Source organism: Pan troglodytes, chromosome 4, assembly GCF_028858775.2.
Source record: "Pan troglodytes isolate AG18354 chromosome 4, NHGRI_mPanTro3-v2.0_pri, whole genome shotgun sequence".
NCBI lineage: Eukaryota > Metazoa > Chordata > Mammalia > Primates > Hominidae > Pan > Pan troglodytes.
The window spans coordinates 162688328-162710498 of NC_072402.2; the positions used below are offsets into that span (position 1 = coordinate 162688328).

A 22171-nucleotide genomic window follows, 5' to 3' on the forward strand; every position below is an offset into this window, starting at 1 on the left:
GCATAAAAGAAAATTGCTTTTCCACTTATAGGTTTGCGTTTGGCACCTTATCTGTGAACACCCAGATATATCACAGTTTACAGTTGGTTCACCAGCACAAAGGATGTATCTTGTCTCTTGAGATAACAGCTTCTGACAGTCTTTCACTCACTAAATATTAAAATGGATGTGTAAAGTTAGATGTCTGATAAATAGTGTTTTTTTAGATAGAGTTTTTTGGATTAATACATATTCAGCAGTTTTTAATATGGTTGAGGTAGGAAAGGCTATATATTTTAATACGAGGTTTTCTTCAATAACTAATTGGGTAGAAAGCCTAATTAGGTTGCCAAAATAGTTTACACATGAGGGAAAACAGATCTCACATGTAAGAGAGTGACAGATGGATTCCAAAAGAGAGGCCAAATGCGAGCGATGCCAGTGCTCCCAAGCCAGAGCCAACCAAGAGCATATCTGAAGTCAAAGTTGGGTTTATTGACTTGTTGCAAAGAGGAAGACTGCACACAGTGGGGAACAGTGGAGTTTCTTTATAAAAAAAAAAAAAGGTGTTAGAAGAGTCTCAGGAGAGAATAGAAGCTTGTGTTGGGTGACTTGAGGGAAGGTTCAAGGATGTGGAGACAGTTTTACGATTTGGGTATCCTAATAATTCTTATTTAGAAAGCAGGAAGCATGAAGCAATCCTGAAGCTGAAATCGGCACAGAAGCAGTAATCACTAATATTAGCAAGGATTAGGTGATGTTAGGTCTTTTTTGTTGTTTGAACAATATTCTACTTTTTGTCTGAGTTCAGATATGCATTTATGGAGATTTTGTTAGTTGGTTGTTTGGTTGGTTATTTCTCTTGATTCATCATGGTCACAGAGTGCCTTGCCTGATGTTTGAACAAGAGGCCACCCAGCCTAGCCGACAGTGTCCCCATCAGCTCCTGGATGGCAGGGCTTTTTTTCTCTTTCTCAAAAATATCACAAAAAGGCAACTGATGTTGGAAAGAGCTAATTGTATGTAGGGTTTGCATCCAGAGGGAAAAAAATTAACATTAAAGTTATACTCTAGGATCATTTCTATATATGTCATTCCATCTAGTAAGATTATAGTATCCATCTTCATTTACCAGATGCAAATCTAGCAGTGGAAGTCAATTAGGTTATTTGCTTGCAGCCACACAGATAATAACAGGAAAGGCTAGGACTTAAATCTTGATCTCACAGATTCTGAAATATATCATTTTTCTCCTTCAACAATATATGGGTCATATACTTCAAGTTGGAATTGGAAGCAAGCTATAGTGTCACTGGCAGAATTTGATAGTCCAATATGGGGATGGATTTAGATTGCTTTCACTTTTAGTGCTTTTTTACCATGAATGTCTCAGTTGTTAATAATCAATCCCCATCTTGTACTCCCCAAATCTGCTCTTGACTGTCCATGATTGATTCTGAGTTTCTTTTTAGAATGTTAAAGATTTGAGGCAATAGTGGAGCATCATTTAACCATTCATTCATTCATTTATCTGTGGTTCACTTCTAAGTTTTTTTATTATGAAACACAAAAAAGGACAATTAGTAAAAATGTACAACTCAATAATTTATGACAAAGTAGACACTTTGTAACCCCCAATGAAGTTAATAAACGTGATCATTGCTAACACCCCAGAATTTCTCTTCATGCTCTCTCCTGATCATAACCTGTTTTTTTTCTCGATCAACAGTAACTGATATTTTGACATTGATGGTAATTATTTTTTTACTTTTCTTTGTATTATACCAAGTAAATTTGCATCCATACATACGATAAGTTAGTTCTTCCTCTATTTTTTACACTATGTAAATTAAAGCATAGGGTCTATAATTGTATCTACTTTGTTTTGCTCAAAATTATGTTTGTGCAATTCATCCATGATTTATGTGTGTAGCTGTGGTTTGTTCCGTTTGATTGTTGTGTGGTGTTATTTTGAATGATTTTTAAAAATTTGTATACTTTAAAGAATTTTAAAATGTGTGTTAACAGTCTCCTATTGATAGACATTTGTTTTTTTTCCAGTTTTGAGCACTTACACATTTTTGTAAATATTTCTTGTTATGGATATGCCAATTTTGCTGTTCAGCAGGAGTGAAATTTCTGAATCTGATGATATGTCTATCATCTTCAAACTTTATAACTGATACCAACCTTTTTTCCGAAATGGCTGTACCAGTTTTTAGTCTTTCCACCACTATATAAATGATTCTTTTGTTTCAGATTGTTGGCATAATTGTCTTTTGAATTTTGGTCATTCTGGGATGTTATAGTAAGAAAAATTTCTGTGTGTTATATATTAATAATAGTAGTGTTTTACCTTGCATACCTCTGATTGTTCGCAATGTTTAATCAGTTTTTGTGTGTTTGTTGCCCTTCTGGACATTGTCCCTTGTTAATAATTCTCTTGGCCATTTGTGAAGGGGAAGTAGTTCATTTTCTTATGGATGTGTAGGTGTTAGTTGTACATTCTGGATGTTAGCCATTAGAAATTATATGTTGCATTAGTTAGGATTCTCCAGATAATTAGAATCAATAGGGTAAATAAAGATATATTAGAGGAGATTTATTATGAAAGTTGTCTGACACAATCATAGAGGCTGGAAGTATGCAGAATATGCCATCTGCACGCTGGAGAACCAGGAAAGCTGGTGATCTAATTTTGTCCTTGAAGGGTTGAAAGCCGGACAACCAGGATCTCCTATGTCTGAGAGCAGAAGATTTATGCCCCAGTTTAAAAAGAGAGAATTTGTTTTCCTCTGTCCTTTATTTTTTTTCCTATCAGGGCTCTCAAGGGATTGGATGATGCCCTCTCTCATCTGTGAGGCTGGACTTTTTTTACTAAGTCTACTGAATCAAACATTAATCTCTTCTGGAAACACCATCAGACACACCCAGTAGTAATGTTACCAGCAGTCAAGGCATCCCTTAGCCCAGTCAGGCTGAAGCATAAAATTTGCCGTGACATATGTGTTGCAAATATCTTTTCCCACAATGCAGCTTATTTTCTACATTTTTAATGGTATCTTTTGGTGAATGGACGTTCTTTATTTTCCTGTAGTTAATTTTATTATTCTTTCTTGGGTTAGTACTTTTTGGGTCCTGTTTTAGAGGTTCGACTACCTTGAGATGATGAAAATATTTTCCTGTTATCATTTAGAAAAACGTTTTCACATTTTAGTATTTAATTAATCTGGAATTTACTTTTGTATACAGTAGGGGCCAGATGGTTTTTTCTTCCTTTCCTCTTTCAGATAACCAATTGTCCTTGCACTATTAATTGAAAACATCTTTATATCCACTGCTGTGCTGTGTTACACTGTCATAGTGAAGGGTCTATATATGTATGAGTCTGTTTCAGGGTATGTTATTTTATAATTTTAGCGTCTTGGGTTATTTCCTAGATTTGGACAACTATGGACAAATTTTCTATGAACACTTTTATTTCAGTCTTTGTGGGGATTTATGATTTTTTCTTTTTCTTGGGTAAATACCTTCCTTAATTTCTAATTTATTCCTAGTATTTCATATATTTGGCACTTTTGTAAATAGTATATTATAGTAATAAGTTTTACTTATTTGGTATTAGTATAGAGAATTTTTATAAAAAATTTTTCTTTTAAGCTAAAATTTACACTCATCAAAATTCACCACATTTAATCTACAATCTTATGTTGTTGACACATGCATGTGGTTCGTAACCACCAACAAAATCATATGAAACAGCTCTTTGTAGTAAAACTCTTCCTCTAACCCTTACCCTGGAAACCACTGGTCTGTTTTCAGTCCCTTTAACTGTGCCACTTTTGGAAGATAGTACTTGTGGAGTAGTGCCTAAGAAATCTTCACTTAACACATGGTCACAAAAATTATCTCATATATTTTCTCTTAGAAATTTGTCCTTTTAAGTTTTAAGTTCTATAGTTTATTTTGAGTTAATTTTTGTATGTGATGTGAGGTATGCATTTTTTTAATAATATTTTCAGTTTCTTCACAAATGTGAAATAAGCTAGGCACAGAAGGACAAATATCATACGATCTCACTCATTTCTGGGAACTGGAGAAGCTGATCTCACAGAAGTACAGAGTGAATAGTGATTACTAGAAGATGGGGAGTGGAGGGGAGGCTGTAGAATAAGGGATAGGGAGAGATTGGTCAACAGTAGAAAATAATAGTTACATAGGAGGAATAAGTTCTGGTATTCTACTGTACAGTAAGGTAACTACAGTTAACCATATTGTATTGTATATTTCAAGATAACTAGAAGAGAGGATTTTGAATTCCTCTCATTACAAAGAAATTATAGATGTTTGAGGCAATGAATATGATAAATACCCTGATTTGATGATTATATAATATATACAGGTATTGAATATTTATGTGTCAATTAGAAATAAAATAAAACTTTAAAAAAACTTATTATTTCTTTATTGAATAGCCTTGGCATCTTTATTGAAAATCAATGAGTCATTTATGTGGAAATATATTTCTGTTCTGTCTGATTCCAGTTATATTAATTTAATTGAGCTTTTTAAATAAATAGCTTTGGTTTCATTGATTTTCCTCTGTGGCTTTTCTGGTTTTCAGCTTTATAAATTTCTGTACTTATCTTTATTGTTCCTTTTTGGCTGTTTGAGATTAGCTTTCTATTTTTTTTTTGGTTTTATTTCTTAAGGTGAATGCATAAATAATTGATTTGAAACCTCTCTTATTTTCTGCAAGCATTTAATATTATGAATGTTCTTCTAAGAGATGCTTTGGCTGCATCACACAAATTTTGATATATTGTGGTTTTATTTTTCTTTAATTCAAAATATTTTCTAATTTCCCTTTTGTCTGCTTTTTTGACTCATGGATTATTTACCAGCATGTTGTACTGTGCTCTGTTTAATAGGGACACAGTTATTTGAGCTAGTGCAAAAAAAAATAGAGTGCCTGAACCACAGAGAACAGGATAGTAACTATTATTAATCTGCAGTATTAATCACAAAACCAACTAAAAGCCCTATGTGGCAAATCCCTTGAACCCTGGTACCATAGATTGGAAAGCTATTGCAAGAATTATGTAAATATTAAATTTATAATGCCTAGTAAAAGTCCCTGCAAATTTTAAGTCCTTAAGTGTTTTTATTTTATTTTTCATTTATTTTTTTTTGCCATCCCTTTCTCACTACTTCATTTTGCAATGCCAGCACCATGTATCACATGTTAATACAGCAAGAGAACATTCTAATATTTTTCTAAAAGTTAATATATTCTTAAATGGTTAATAAAATATAAAACTGTATGCTTTATGGTAACCTCTTTGCACCATTTAAATCACAAAACCAAAATTTAAAGAAGGAAAAATACTAGCACTAGGTAAAAACATTATATATTTTTCCAAACAGTGTTATAATAGTGTATTTTTTTTCTTAAAAGACTAGGTTTCTTAGTGTGTTGGCATTTTACAAATCAGTAGGATATTGGTGAATTACAAAATGGAAGTGGGACTCATGTCTATATTTTTTGCTTTTTCTTTCTTCATAGTTAAATGGAAGTACTGTTGAACGCATTTAGTCACTCATATTTGGTCAAGATCTTGACAAATTTATTGGTTGCTGGATACTTTTATATCACTATGAAAATTTCTGAGCTTTCTTCAGGACATGGCTTAGTTGGAAACAACTTGATTCTTCAAGGTCTTGCTTTTAAGCACTAATTTTCTTTCCTAGTGAGACAAATTCCTTCTTTGCATTCTAACTTGCAATCCTTGAAATAGGAGGCTTTCTATCCTGGTTGGTGTGAACAGACACTTATCTCAATCATGCTTAAACATCAGCTACTGTTCTTTCAGGTGTTTCTTTTACTGGAGATGGGTAATTTCTTCACAGGCATGCATGATTAATAATCAGCTGTGTACTGAAAGGGGACCTTCTGAAGATTTCTGGAGTTCTGGCTTTGCACATCTCCCTTCTCTCTCTAGTAGTATGCCTTGCAAATTCTAGGCATCTGGGCTCCCTCAAATTTCCAACTCTGTCTGCTCAACTCAGGGAGACCACTGCATCTGACTGAATTTTCTCTCCCTGCACCACACCCTAGTAACTTTCTCCAGCTGAGGTAGTCTTAGCGCTTGCCTTATTTGTTTCTCTCAGGGATTGCTGCCTTTTATTTATTTATTATTATTATTTTTTTTTGCCAGACTGTTTCTTAAGTGCTCATACCTTTCACTGGATTTTTATAAGAATCAAATCATAAAAATGATTTGTAAACCACAAAATTGTATGTAATCATTAGATTGTTTTACTACTGTAAGATAATCAACTGAATCTTAGTAGCTGAGTGCTACAGAATATCTTACATTTTTCACATAAGCATTATAACATATCTAAAAATGTAATTTAAAATAACGAAACAATGCTGACTACATTATATGATATGAATATATGGGAATTCAAGTTGATCTTAATGGTAAGTAAAATTACTTTGTACTACAAAATCTGCTCTACCACAATCTGAAACTCTGAGGCTCAGTTTCTGTTGCATGTTTTTGTCTCATGAATACCCTAATTATTATCTTCTAGTTATCCTTTATTTATTCTTATTCAGTGAAACATCTCTGTGATGATATCTTCCTACTGTTTTCTCCACTAAAAATTCACCCCGATTGCTGAAAAGAGAGTGCAATGTCTCAATTTTTGCTTACTTGAAGAAAATGGTGCTTTAAATTATGTAAATAACTTTTGGATGTCTTTCTTTTATGTTACAGATATATGAAGTCTGGGGGTAAGACCTGCAGTAATTTCCCTTAAGGTAAGGATGTTTTCATCTTTTCTGTTTCCATTTGTTCGGAGCTACCTATACAAAGCACAATAAAAGGGCCTCTTCTGAGAAAGTTAACCTATTCAAAATTTAAATTATGAGAAACAATCCCACTGTCACTGAGACGAGCTTTCCTAAGACAGATATATCCCCTCTTTAAAAATTTCTTTGGCATCACCTGAAATTATGAAATGCTAAGATTTTGAATAAATGAAAGTTTGTTTTTTCTTCATCTGCGTCATTTTCAGATACCTAATGAGTATATGCTAATTGATATGTTAGGCTTTGTGTCCCCACCTAAATCTCATCTTGAATTGTAATTCCCGTAATCCCCACGTATCAAGGGAGAGACCAGGTGGAGATAATTGAATCACAGGGGCGGTTTCCCCATGTGTTCTCCTGAGCGTGAGTGAGTTTTCACGAGATCTGATGGTTTTATAAGTGTTTAGTAGTTCCTCCTGCGTTCATTCTCATTCCTGCCGCCTTGTGAAAAAGGTGCTTTGCTTCCCCTTCGCCTTCCGCCATGATTGTAAGTTTCCTGAGGCCTCCCTATCCATGCTGAACTGTGAGTCAATTAAATCTCTTTCCTTTATAAATTAGCCAGTCTTAGGCAGCAGTATGAAAACAAACTAATACACTAATGAAGAAAAATCAAAGATTAATTTTTATTGCAAAATACTGTAAAGTTTATTATGTACTTGCTTAATATTGAGTATCTCATAAGGATAATTCTGTCAAAGCCCATGCAGACGATGGGAAGCCAAGCATGCAGAGTGGCTTTTCAGTGGCCTTAGTTTACCAGTTACTTAGTAAGACAAGAATATGAGTAGGAAGTGGAGTAAATGTAAGCTACCATGAATCAAAATGTGGTGAGATGGATTGAAAATGAGGCAGAAGACAGTCTCAGGCAAACATCTTTATTAGATTTTATGCCTGAGAATATACTCTTATCATTCAGATTTGTTTATAAGGCCAATGGGAACAAATGATGGGACATGCTGACTACATGGAGCTAAAAGTTAATGCTGAGTGAGGATCAGTTTAGCACATCTAAATCATAAGGTGTGTGTCTATTTAAGGCCAGAGCAAGTGGTTATTCCATGTAGTTAAGCAACGAAGCCTGTTCACGGGTAGGAGGTGAGGCTTTGTTATTATTTTGACCAAGTGGACTGGATTTGGTAAATGATAGCAAACATTATTTTAGTATTTGTATAATGGCAGATTATTTTCCTTTCATATTTATTTTTATACATAGCAAATTAAATGTCAAGTCAACCAAGTAAAATGATTGATTTCTCTCTAGAAGATAGAATAGAAATTTTAAAGAGCTCTCAAAGCATTAAACGAAATGTCCAAGGGCTATAAAGGGAGACTCCATGGAAAACTGTATTCAAATTGGTGCAGATTGTCATATCAGTGCAGCACATGTACCATTATAACTGTATAGCTCGATACAGCAGGTAGGGTACATCTGTGCAGTAACAGGTAAATTGAAATAAAATAAAAACTTAAATTTGGCACCTCTTTATTTAAATTGGAGAGCTTTTTAATCTTTTTAGAATCCTCTTGATTTTTTTTCTTAAGATAGATGAGTTAAAATTATGTGACTAGGAGATGAAAATTTCAATCTAAATTATAATTATTTCCTACATCTGTTCTGATACATTTAGAATGGTTTGTGCTTGTAAATTAGGTGTTAATGAAATAAAAATGTTGTAACCATGTGGAACATAAGAATTGCAATTGACTGAAGAAGATTCTGTAAATTCTCTACGGAGACTCGACTGCAAAGAAAGCTCTCATGTGCTACATGCTATACACAAAATTATGTCTTTATACACTTAACTGTTAAAGTAAAAACCTAAAAATTGCCAAAGGGAAGCATTACTAAGAACTGCCTTTTAAAGACTAGCATTCTACTTGTATTACTTTGTCTTTACTTCGTTTCTGAACCAGTTAGCTGCACGCTGTGTAAAAGACATAATATTTTACAGCCTTCTAGATCCGCTCCATAGGGACACAGGCTCAGAAGTGTGCCAAATCATTTTTAGAAGGTGAGCTGGTAGCGGTGAGGGTCTGCCTTGGTTGCCTGTTTTTTTAATGTCCTGATCACACTCTGGATTGTTGTCATGCAATAAATTCTACTTCTGCTAGCTAGAGGATATTTCCGTTATATTTTTGTTAAACAAATGCCCAATTTAATACAATTTATATATAAGTGATATATATTTGTGTTAAAGGGATGAAATGAATAAACCTAAAGTGATATCATTCCTAAGAAAGCCTTCCAGCACAGTTTGGTATTAGTTTTATTAAATTAAGGTGAATTACTGGAAAGCAGAACGTTAAGAAATATGCAGTTATAATACTGTACAAGTTGCATATAAGTATTATAAAATTGTTTTCATATGTCCCTAGGAACTTAATTCCAATTTGCCTTTTGTTATGGGCAAAATACCTACTAGGTGTTTTGTAGAAATATGTTTAATACTCTGATATGACTTGAAGGTTGCTAAATAATGAATAAATTTGAAAAATAACTTAAAGAATTTACACTTGACAAAATAAATTATTACCGGTTTCAGAGATAATTTGACCAATTATGGCTATACTCAAATTCCAGTATAACACACTAAGATTTATTTAGATGAAACATCAATACAATTTTGAATTATTAGAAATTTGGAATAATCTTACTTGAACTTCACTCCACGTTGTGAGTGTGTATAGCTTTTCAAATAAAAATGTCGTATTTAAGTAGATTAAATGAAATTCATGTATTTTAGGTGAGACATCAGCTAAGAGAAACTTGTAACTAATTCTCATCATGATTGATGAATTACTGTGTAAGCAGTTTTCTCCAGTGGAGGGAAACCTTCTAAGTACATTTCATTTTACTGTTGGACTTGTCATTGTTCTCTGTGTTCTTATTTATTTTCCTAAATGCTTCGTGTTATGCATTTCTCTTTTTGAAGAAGGCAAATGTATTGTCAAAAATAAGTCTTCAAATGATTCCTTATGTGATTCTTAAACATTTTTATGTATTAATTTTTTCATTATCTTTACTGCTATTGAAAATGGGGAAAAAGACATCTGAATATAATTATTGACTAATAAGTTGGAGATTGATTTGTAGACAAACTACATAAATAATAATATAGGCAACCCTTATGGCAATGTTTGATTATTTGATCATTGTTCTGATATATAGAAACTCAGTTTTGTGATTTCTTCCAAGCCCTTAAGGCTAAATGGTGGGATTTCAAATTATGTTATCCAACCTTAAGGTATTTTCAAAATTATTGATTTCCCAGGTTTGTGTTTTCTTTTTTAGCTCTGCCAGACAAAGACATACTTTTGCCAGTAAAATATATGTAAAAATTGATAGCCAGCATAAAAGATATTTAATTACAATATTGTTTCTTTAAAAAAATATTGCTAACAAAAATTTTGTATTGAAAAATATAGATAGCTGCAAGTCCTTATTTTCTTGACAACTCTTGATCCTGCAAAACAATAAAAAATGCATTTATTAATTCATTTGAGGGCTCTAAATATGTAGCCTCATGTGCAAATTCCCTTTTACTCTAATGATGAACATTATTTCTCCCCTTTCATGATTTTTTTCCCGCAATTTGAGCCTAAAATTGAGGAACTATAATTTAAAAAATTCATCACTCATGAGCAACTCTCACTCTAAATCTTACAGATCTCATTTCTTTATGATTGTTTAATTTGTAACACATTTTTCCCCAAATAATTTGTTGTTGATGTATTTTCCTAAAAGCAATGAGAGAATAAAAGACTACAAATTTTGAACCACTTAGGTCAACTAATCCCCTTTGGCATTCCTTCTTGTCAATGTTTGTTAACTTGACATATGAATCAGGTTTTGTTAGTTACCTGAGCTATTCTTCCAGATATTACCCTATGGCTAACGTATGAGATTTGAGGTAGTTTTATGTGCAAGCAAATTAATCATTATTTTAATTTGATAAATGACAAAAGCTTTTGCTTTTAAATTGTTTATATTTGAACTTAGAATCAATTTATTTGCTCTAAAAGTTGAAAATGATTTCAATTGAAAAGATAACTTAAAAATTCTAATCAGTACAATCATAACAATCACATATATGCTTCTCCAAGAAATAACTTGATTCCAAAAAAAGTAAAAGGTCATTCCTGTATAGATTCACGGTTTTAATTTTTTCCTATTTTATCATGCTTGACTTTTATCACACCCTCTCATTGTTTCCTCAAATTCAAAGTTTGTAATTTTTTTGCTTTGAGACAGAGTCTCACTCTGTTGCCCAGGCTGGAGTTCAGTGGCATGATCTTGGCTCACTGCAACCTCCGCCTCCTGGGTTCAAGTGATTCTCCTGCCTTAGCCTTTGGAGTAGCTGGGAGTACAGGCACACACCACCACGCCTGGCTAATTTAAAGCCTTATTGTGGTTTTGAAGTTGATTTGAACAATTGCAGCCTTTATGACTCATTGAAATGTATCACTTCTAGAGACCCATCTGAGATTGATACTCACAGAATGTTTACTAATGGTAATAGAAAGTAAAGGTCACCCTAGCAACAACAAAAAGCAAAAAAAAAAAAAAAAAAAAAAAAAAGAAAAGAAAAACATACCTAAAACCATTACTGAAATACCTTATCTGGTATGCTATGAGTATTCCAAGCATTATTTATGAATGTCTCTTAAAATATATTTATTAGATCAATAATTCACTCTGAAAGCCTCTTGAATGACATTTTTAATTAGTTGTAGCACAATGATGGAGCTACTATTTAATCCTTGTTTCACAAGTAAACATTACACAATAATTTAACTGCTGATTTCAAACAAATTATTCAGTATATTTCATGTGATTTTTTTGTAAATAAAATGGAAGTTTTCTTTCTATATTACATCTTTGAAAAAAATGTGTTATACAGTATTTAAGAAGCATTGTGTTCTCTATAGGTGTTTAATTTCACAGAGGATGAATGATGACTAATGGGCATTAATCAAAATAAGTAAAAATTATGACTACTGAAGCAGAAATTACTAAATTCTCATAATTCATTTATAATAGTTTTGGGATCTGAAAGGAAACAATCAAAACAATAAGATAGAAGAATTGAAAGAAAAGGATTTATCTACACACATTTTTACCTTCCAATTTGAGATGATTCTTCCTACATTTCTTAAATAGCTCCACAGAAATTGTATGTACCCTAGTAAGTTGGGGCAGTCTTATAAGAGGAATTTCCGTAAACATTTAATCTAACTTTCTCTTTTTTTTTTCCCAACGTATATTAAACATTTTTCTCTTGTTATCTCTTCCTTATGGCTGAGAAATTATGTGTCTTCCATATGGTGGAAAAACGTTTGTGTTCTTGAAGTTGGCTTTCTGTTGTTCTTCCAACCCACTTAAGTATTACAGCATTTCCCTCATCTGTCTTATTTTATTTTTCCAGTTATTTACCTCTTTTCCTCTATATATCTACTAATTTTTTAAATTAATGCATATAAACACATTACTAAACTCTTGAAAAGTTCTAAAGCCCTCCAAAATACAAACAGGTTATATTACTAATGTTTGTGCATTAGACTGATCATTGGTACTAATTAGACTGATAATTGGTACTAATAATCATATTGCCTATGAAACCAGTGTTACAAATGTGTTAGTTCTCTAGGTTCTATTGCAAAACACTATAATACACTGAAATAGTTTCACATTAGAACTTATTTTTTTTTAAAAAGTTGACTGTTCCATTTTTTTCCAAGCACTAGATGAGAGGTTCTGATTCGTTAAAAAAAAAAATGTATATATATATATACACACACACACACACAGACACACATACATGTATAACACTAAATATTATGTAAGCACTAAAATTCTGGAATTTACATTAAAAATAAGTTAACAAAGTTTTATAAGATTTTAGTGAACTATGAACGTTAACACAATCCTGCCATTTTTCATGTTATGCTGCGGTTCTATCATTAGCTTCTCTGGGAGGTTTTCTTACTTTGGGTCTCACTAAGTTATTTGAAAACTATGAGAAACAAAATTGTAAATTTCAGGCTTTCAATTTGTCTTGAAGTTTACAAAGCGATGTTCCAGGGAGAAGCTGCAACTAGTGTCTGTTGCTTCCCTTTTCAGTTGTACATGGTTTGAAATGTTTAGGAACTCATAATACACATATCCGCAAAAGAAGGATCGCTTTGAAAAATAGTCATTTTTGGCTGGGCGTGGTGGCTCACACCTGTGATCCCAGCACTTTGGGAGGCCGAGGTGGGTGGATCATCTGAGGTCAGGAGTTCGAGACCAGCTTGACCAACATGGTGAAACCCCATCTCTACTGAAAATACAAAATTAGCCAGCGTGGTGGTGCATGCCGGTAATCCCAGCTACTTGGGAGGCTGAGGCAGGAGAATCACTTGAACCTGGGAGGCAGAGGTTGCAGTGAGCCAAGATCATGCCATTGCACTCCAGCCTAGGCAACAACAGTGAAACTCCTTCTCAAAAAGAAAAAGAAAAAAAAGAAAGAAAGAAAAAGAAAAATAGTCATTTTTGCTCTGTTGAAAAAGCATCAATAATTTTTTTCAGTTTATTTCCATTATGAAAGAATGTTGTCAGACATAATGTCCTAAAGTGAAATCAACATGTTTTGTTGTGTGTTTTTTTTCCTTCTCCAACTTAGCAAAGTAAATTGGCCAACTAGCAATCACATAACCTAAAATTATTCTATTAGCACTGAACTTATGAGTGCTAAGTACACATTTAAATAAAAAGTGTTAGTAATTTTATTCCAGTAATAATAAATTTATCAATCAAAACAAACCATAGAGTCATGTAAGATAATTTTGTCATGTACTCCTATTATTTCAATTTTATAATATTCAATCTTCTGTATTTCTGATACTAGATTTTGGGGTGATATACATTATACATGAAAATATTTTCCTTCAAGCACAAAATAAAAAGAATGTATTTCAAGAAAACATATCTGGACAATTAGTACCCTGTTTTGTTTTGTTCCATTTGTATTCACTCTTAGGTAATTTGTTCCCCTTCTAATATTCTTAATACTTCTGAAATTGCTGGGTTGATAATTGTTAGTGATGGAAGTTTCAGTACTTGTGACAGTCTTTTTTCACATGTTAGATAGCTGCTATGAGCACTGTACCTAGGCGTTAGCTTTCTCCCTTGCTCTTTGGTAACGTTTACAACCCTACACTATTGCAACAGTTCTTTACCAATGTCCATCTTCACGTGCAATGTTGGTTACTTTTCTGTTTTTATTCTTGTGTACTTATTGCATTTTTATAACATAAAAATTATCTTAAAAGTGATTAACAGTAAAGCTAAAATAATGGATATGAATAAATGTACTATAAATTATGAAAACAATTACTATAAATTATGAAATATTTAATATTTTTAAAATACAATTAAAAAGATAAAGTACAATGTCTTTAAAATATCTTTACTCATGTAATATTGTCAGATAAATTGTAGTTTTAGAAATATCATGTTGATTATTACAATCAGGAAATAATTTTAAGTACATGACATGAAATAACAACTATGCAATAGATTATACAACTATGCTGTCGTATAAGGCATATACAAACTGGAAAGTTGATAACAGTTACATATTTTAGAAGTTTTAAAAGTCTCTTAATGATAAGATTCTCTATTACCTATTTCAAGTTTTGAAATAGTACTAAATAATTATAAAATCCACTGTTCATTAATTAAAAAGGAACACATGCTGTATATGAATGACTCAGAAAATAAAATTGTTTTCCATGGCTTTATTTATTTATGCTAGTTTCTCTTCTGCTTTTACTCAAAACTGTGGAGTAACTCAGTGCTTATTTCTGGGCCTCTTCTTTTTTTTTTTTTTTTTTTAGCCAAACTCTCTCACTAGATGCCTCATCCAATTTCATGGATTCTAAACATCATCTGTTTGTTACATTGCCAGGCCTGACTTAGCTCCTGAGTTTGATTGAGATTATGTGCCCAACTCAACCTCTCTACGTGGATGTCATCTTCATCAGTGCATCTTGTCAGTTCTATCTAAAGCATAGAGGTATCCACTTTGCTCTGTCTTCATTGCCAGCATCCCAGTTTAGGTGAGCACCCTCTTTGTTTTGGCAATAGCCCTCTGACTGATCTGCCTGCTCCCAGAACTCTTGCTTCTTTGCACCTTGGCATTTGCTCTTCTCCTTGCAGGAAAGTTCTTACCCTAGCTTGCCGTTGAATCTCATCCTTCAGGTCTTGAACTCCTTCTAGAAGACTTCCCAGACCACTTCCCTACTCAAAGTAATTCTTTATTCCAACACTCTTTTGTTTCCTCTCCTTTCTTTTTGTCTATAGTACTTATATCTATCAGCAATTACTTTATTTAGTTTTATTTATTTTATATTTTCAGCTTCCTTTACTTAATTAAAAGTTACAGATAGATAAAGTTCTTGTTGATCTACTCTATTTCCAGCACCTAGCAAGATCCTTGGTATATGAAAACTACTTAACTACTTCATGCCTCTTTTGGCAGTATTTACTGCAGTAGTTTTGAAATAGCTTTTAAAGTGTTAAATCATTTCTCTGAATGATTTAACTTGAAAACAGATAAGCTGCTCTGTTCTTATTGAAACCAGGTAGTGGCTAACCAACCTCAATCACATCATTTCTCTGGTCCCCTGCAGAATCCCCATGAGATCCCCACCAGTACTGTTAACTGGTGAAACCATGGTACTCCTCAGACAACCACTGACAACTCCTCTGCTATTACAGTACTATGGCTAAATCCTCGTAGTGCTGGTAGGATAGCATAATAGAAATGCAAAAAAATTAGAGTCGGAAGATTTGGGAACTATTTACGACTTTACTACTCTAATAGATCCATTTGATTTTTTTTTTTTTTTTTGAGATGGTAGTCTTGTTCTGTCACCTAGGCTAGAGTGCAATGGCACGATCTTGGCTCACCGCAACCTCCATCTCCTGGGTTCAAGTGATTCTCCTGCCTCAGCCTCCTGAGTAGCTGGGATTACAGGTGCCTGCCACCACGCCCGGCTAATTTTTGCATTTGTAGTAGAGACGGGGTTTCACGGTGTTGGTCAGGTGGGTGCATTTGATTTCTATAGGGCTAACCAAATTTGTAACTAACAGTAATTCATTGAGATGATAACACAAAGGGCTAAGATAATAAATGGAACACCACTTTTTACACAGTAAAATCATCTTTAAATATTACATTCTTTTTCTTTCGTTTTTTTTCTTGAGATGGAGTCTTGCTCTGTCGCCCAGGTGGGAGTGCAGTGGTTCGATCTCTGCTCACTGCAACCTCTGCCTCCTGGATTCAAGTGATTCTCTTGCCTCAGCCTCTCGAGTAGCTGGGATTACAGGCATGAGCCAACGCACCCAGCCAGATTTTTTTTTCTTTTTGTAAGATGGCATTTTGTATACAGCTGACATCATCCACTAGTAAATTCATGACATTTCTCCCCAGATCAGTTCCTTTAGTAGTATCTCTTGTCAGTGATAACATTGTTTATCCAATCATCAAATGAGAAACCTTGGAATGACATTCAGCCTCATCTTTCCTTGTAAATCAAAGGTCCTGAAATTAACTTCTCTAATATATTTTAAACCCATCACTTCTGCCGACACCTCTCTAGTCCATGATAACATTATCTTTCTGATGAATTAATGTAATAAACTCTTAATTATCTTTCCTAATATACTGTTTTCCCACCCCCTGCCAAGTCTGTGGTCCATACAGCTACTATCTTAACAAAATCTAAATTGAGTGATGTTACTCCCATGCTTAAATCTTTTGTTTCTAATATTTTAATATGCATTGAAGCCACTTGGGACTATTGCTAAAGTGATCTTGGTTTAGCAACTCTGGGATGGAGTCTGAGATTCTATATTTCTCGCAAATTCCCAGATGATGCCAGTGCTATTACTCCATGCATGGTACTTTGAATAGCAAGGAATAGATGATTCCCAGCTACACTGGAATAAATATTAAAACCTGTCCATGGTCTATAAATTCATACATGATCTCCTCCTTGCCTTTAAATATCATATCATCTTTTTCCAGTTTCCTTCTCAGTCTCTACATTCTGACCCTTCTTTTGGTGCCGTGAAGGCAGGAAGCTAATTTCTGCTTCAGAGTCTTTGCACAAGTTCTTCCATCTGTTTGGAATACCACACCTCCTACCCAATACTCACCCCTGCCCAGGCAATTTCCACTCATGTTTCAGATGTCTCAGCTTAACTCTCACTTTCATGGAAGCTTTCCTGGAGGCTAAATATGGCTCGGTGCTTTCTCTTTTAGCTTTCATTACATCTCACATTTCCTCCTCATAGCATATATTATAGTTGTGATTAAATAAGTAATTACATTATTGTCAACCTAAATAACAGGAAAAATCTCTACAAGAAAATGATGTTTATTTGGGAGTAGGCATTGCAATGGGAATATGTATGCCATAGTATAGTATACTATGTGTGTATTCAGGGAAGTAAAGGAAGACAAGACAAGATTTTTTTTTTAAGATTACCTAATTGTTTTGAGATAATTATCCTTGGCTATAAGTATTAACATCAATAAGGGCAATAAGGGTGGTACCAGTACCCATTTGAATAGGCAGTTAGATTAGCTGATAGATGGGAGAGATCAGCTAATTCCTATAGAAATGGGCTAGTGCTTGGTCTAGAAATAAACTATCTGTAGTTACTAAAAGGGTGATGAGTAATAGGTAGGATAGGATGGGGGCTGGGGAAGCTAGAGGTAAAAGCTGAGTGGAGAACCTATGGAGAGAATGACATCTTGGCCATGCCTGGTTGGCTGCAATGGAATCAATGAAGTTATTTTGATTAAGAAAAGAAAACTGCCATAGCGGAAGAGATCCAAAGAGGCAAGAACAGAGTAAAGGCCTCAATTACTCATGGGCTGAAGAAGTGAAGTTGAGTGAGTTCTAGAAACGAAGTTCAGAGTCAAGGAGAGAATTTGTCTCAAATTCTGGCCTAAGACACAATGAGGCCAAAAATATAGACTTGAGGTGAGGTAATTATGAAAATTGAAGGGATGGAGATACTCAAGACCAGGCATCTGAGATGAAGCCCCAGGACACTGCAGGACTGCAGGAGTTTTAATGACCATACCACAGCTGCTGGCAATGTCTCTGACTCTAATCTTTCTAGTGGAGAACAGTATAATTTGGGCATGACAAGGAGAGAGCAAGATCTGGTGTAGGCTCAACATAGCACACTCCGGTGGTTAGAGCAGAGATGGATATTATATCAGAGCACTCTATTTGCCTCAGTTAACCCTCTTGGATCCTATAACAATCTCAAAGGAGAATATCGTGTGGCATGCTAGGATATGCTGATATCCTGATGTATCTGTGGCACATTTTTGAAATAATGGAAGCTGACCCTTTTCTGCTTTCTGTATTCATAACCATCTTCTAGTGGGCTTTGTTTTTTAAGTCTACTGGCGCTCTCAAGCTGCCCTAAACTAGTGCTTCTTAAAAATAAGCATGTGAATTGCCTGCAAGGCTTGCTATACTCCAGTTTCTACTCTCCCCAACACTCAGAATTTTGGATTCAATAGGTCTGGATGTGTTACCCACTATGCCAATTGATATGTCCATTAGGTTCAGGCACCCAGGTGTGCTTACTCAGTAAGGTTTCACAGTGGCTCAATAGCCAATTATATATACTTCAATTTGCAGTTTATTGTGAGGCTTTCACACACAATCAATCATGCAATTAATACTCAACACATAGCTAATAATAACAGAGTGATAATAAACCACAGCAGTAGCTCAAGGGACCAACACACCAATAGATTAATCGAGTGGGTCCAGAAAGCCTGAAGATACTGGTGGTAGTAGGAGGTCACTGTTTCTCCCAAGTAGAAGTTCTGGTGGCAGCTGTCAAGATGAGAGAAGCTCTCGGAGTTCTCCTGGGCAGACCCTCCTAAGGCCTCTCAAAAAAAGGCATTGTCCTGACTTTTATGATTCTCCCAGATGGGTCTATTTTCATTATCTCAGCCACCTTTCACTTTTGTCAGTTCCTTTCAAGTCTCCCATGGTACACAGCAAAAACAGGTGTTACTTTCCTAACTCAGTCTATTACTTATATGTTTATCACTTTGAGGGGGTCACTGTGGGCTCAATGCTTCTTGACATGAGTGATTCCATTTTGAGATAGTAGGTTCACAAATTGTTGTGATATATTAAGGTGGGGCTCAGTAATTTGCATTTTTAACAAGTTCCCAATTGATGCTCATGCTGTTGGCCCAGAGCCACACTTTGAGAACAACTGTTTTAAACCTTCAGTCCTACTATTCTATCCAAATTTGTCATCTCTAAGGCCAAAAGCCCATTTAAGTAACAAGAGATGATGCCCCTCATCTGAAACACATACGCTAAAATTGAAGCAATTTTAGGGCATCTCAAACTTGGCAAAATATAGTCATCTATTGAAATGATGTCTACAAATAAGTGAATGACTGATAGGTACAACAATTTATCTGGCTTCATTCCATTTTTAAATAGTAAGAACTATGTTTAAGTGAGATAAGTCTAATGAGCAGACCCTCAGGAAATGTCATTAAATGAAAAGGGAAATTTCTCAATTGTGAGGAAGGATTTTCCTGGGCAGAATGTTGACATATTTGGCATAACGAAATTATTTGTTTTGTTTTATTTTCCACTGTGGAGTCCTGATAAGTAAGCAAAAACAAGGAAGGTGCCCCAGGTTGGGTAGAACAATTGTTCTGAGAGATGGCTAATCACAGGCAAACTACTGGCACAACCTCCTGTTGCCGAATACCTTGTTGCACATGAAGCTCCAGCAGCACAACCTTGACCTCGTTCTGTACATAGCCCCTTCAACATGACCCTGTAAAACTTCCGGTTAACCCCTGCCTCTTTGCAGACAGCACCTTCTCTGCTGTGCTGCCTGTTGCACTCTCGCAACATATCTCTTTGAGTACAACTGTTTTGGTAAATTCCTTTTACTGCCCACATTGCTGACCTCACCCAGTCCCACCTGCAATACTAACCTCTACTTCTGAATCCACAAATCTCCTAGTTTTCTCTTTTTCCAACTTTACCATTTCATTTATAGCAATTATTGTTTTTGTTATTTTTATTTTTTTTATTTCAATAGGTTTTTGGGGAACAGGTGGTGTTTGGTTACATGAGTAAGTTCTTTAGTGGTGATTTAAGAGATTTCAGTGCACCTATCACCAAGCAGTGTATACTTTACCCAATGTGTACTCTTTTATTCCTCCTCCCCCTTCTTTCCCCGAGTCCCCAAAGTCCAATGTGTCATTCTTATGCCTGTCCTCATAACGTAGTAGCTCCTACTTATGAGTGAGAACGTAAGATGTTTGGTTTTCCATTCCTGAGTCAATTCACTTAGAATCATAGTCTTCCAGTTCCATCCAGGTTGATGTGAATGCCATTATTTCATTTCTTTTTATGGATGAGTAGTATTCTATGGTGTGAGTGTGTGTGGGTGTGTGTGTGTGTGTATTAGTTTTCTTTATCCATTTGTTGATTGATGGGCATTTGGGCTGGTTCTTTATTTTTGCAATTGCAAATTGTGCTTCTATAGACATGTGTGTCCACGTATCTTTTTCGTATAATGACTTCTTTCCTTCTGGGTAGATACCTAGTAGTGGAATTGCTGGATCAAATGGTAGATCTAGATTTCTTTAAGGAATCTCCACACTGTTTTCCATAGTGGTTGTACCTATTTTTACATTCCCACCAACAGTGCAAAAGTGTTCCCTTTTCACCACATTCGTGCCAACATCTGTTTTGTTTATTTTTTTGATTATGGCCATTCTGGCAGGGGTGAGATGAAGACAGGTGTTGAAATGGGAATTGTGTGCCTAAAGAAGAGGAAGGAGACTGGTGATACATAAGGGAATTTTGTAAGTTGGAGGCTACCAGTTTCATATATTTTGATCATCACCCAAAAAATTGCAATATCAGTTAAGGTTTGTCTTTCATTGTCTCCCCAGGTGTGAGCATATTCCATTGTTTAAAAGCATCTGTGAACGAAGCATTCATTTTTTTCAAGGATAATTTTTCAATACAACACCTGGTCAAAAACTAAATTGGACTCTGAGACTGCAGTATGACTTCCTTTTACATCACATAGCATTTCGATGAAAATGCATAAGAATGCTTCCATTTGCAGGAGTTACATATACATTTTTGTGGTGTCCTGTTTGGGCAATTTTAAAAAATAACAGTAGAGGTGTTAATTGCTGTAGTTACCTCAAAGGTAAAAATCTCACCTTAAATTCAATGACTTGGCTTTGCATCTTGATCTAAGCCTTAGGGCAAATAATCTAAAGCCAAAATATGATCACAAACTATTATTTTGCATTTTAGCCTATATTAAGGAGACATAATAGAGTCCACTGGAAGATGAGCTATGGAAACACTCTTAAAAGCTGTCAGTCTTACGTGCTCACTGACCTTTGAAAGAGAATATATATATATGTGTATATATATAGGTGTATATATATATGTATATATATGTGTGTATATATATGTGTGTGTGTATATATATATATATATATTTTTTTTTTTTTGAGATGGAGTCTTGCTCTGTTGCACAGACTGGAATGCAGTGGCGCAATCTTGGCTCACTGCAACCTCAGCCTCCCGGGTTCAAGCCATTCTCCTGCCTCAGTCTCCTGAGTAGCTTGAGTAGCTGGGATTACAGGCGCGTGCCACCACGCCTGGCTAATTTTTGTATTTTTAGTAGAGACAGGGTTTCACCATGTTGGTCAAGCTGCTCTCGAACTCCTGATCAACAGGCCTTGCATTTTTAAGAGAGTAAATGTATTTTTAGAATTCAGAGCTTCTCAATTTTGTTACTCAAAAAGTGTTTTTAAGGATTTAAAATCCAGTAAGCATTCAGTGGATTTGTTTTGTGTTTTGTCTTCCCTTTAACCACAAATAGAAAAGAGATTCTCCTGTGTGTCACTTAGCAATTCTTCAGCCAAGATATCTCCAACCATATTACAATAGACATGGTAATTTCGTAGATTTTACCAGCTTGTAAAAACCACAGTTAGTATTTAGAAAATAAAAGGATATTCAAATTGCTCCTATAAATTCAAACTGTATCTCTTTTTATATATCACCTTTGAGAATATTTCCTGTAACATATTAGAAGTAAGGGAGATTTTGAAACTAAGATTCATAGCCATTTAGTATTATCCTTATCCATATGAACAAAAGTAGGAAAACTGGATCTTTTATTCTATTTCAGTCTTACAATTTGATTACTGTAATAATGGA

The 22171-nt window shown here is 34.6% G+C and overlaps 1 protein-coding gene across 9 annotated transcripts in view; it reads left to right on the forward strand.

The window, feature by feature from the left end:
- TENM2 (teneurin transmembrane protein 2) overlaps positions 1-22171 on the forward strand; it is a 3953434-nt gene that overhangs the window by 705338 nt on the left and 3225925 nt on the right. For all 9 annotated transcript variants that reach the window (XM_054685270.2, XM_054685273.2, XM_054685274.2 and 6 more), the window contains one exon: positions 6765-6808. The gene's annotated coding sequence lies outside the window, so the exon portion shown is untranslated. The remainder of the gene's footprint in view (positions 1-6764; positions 6809-22171) is intronic.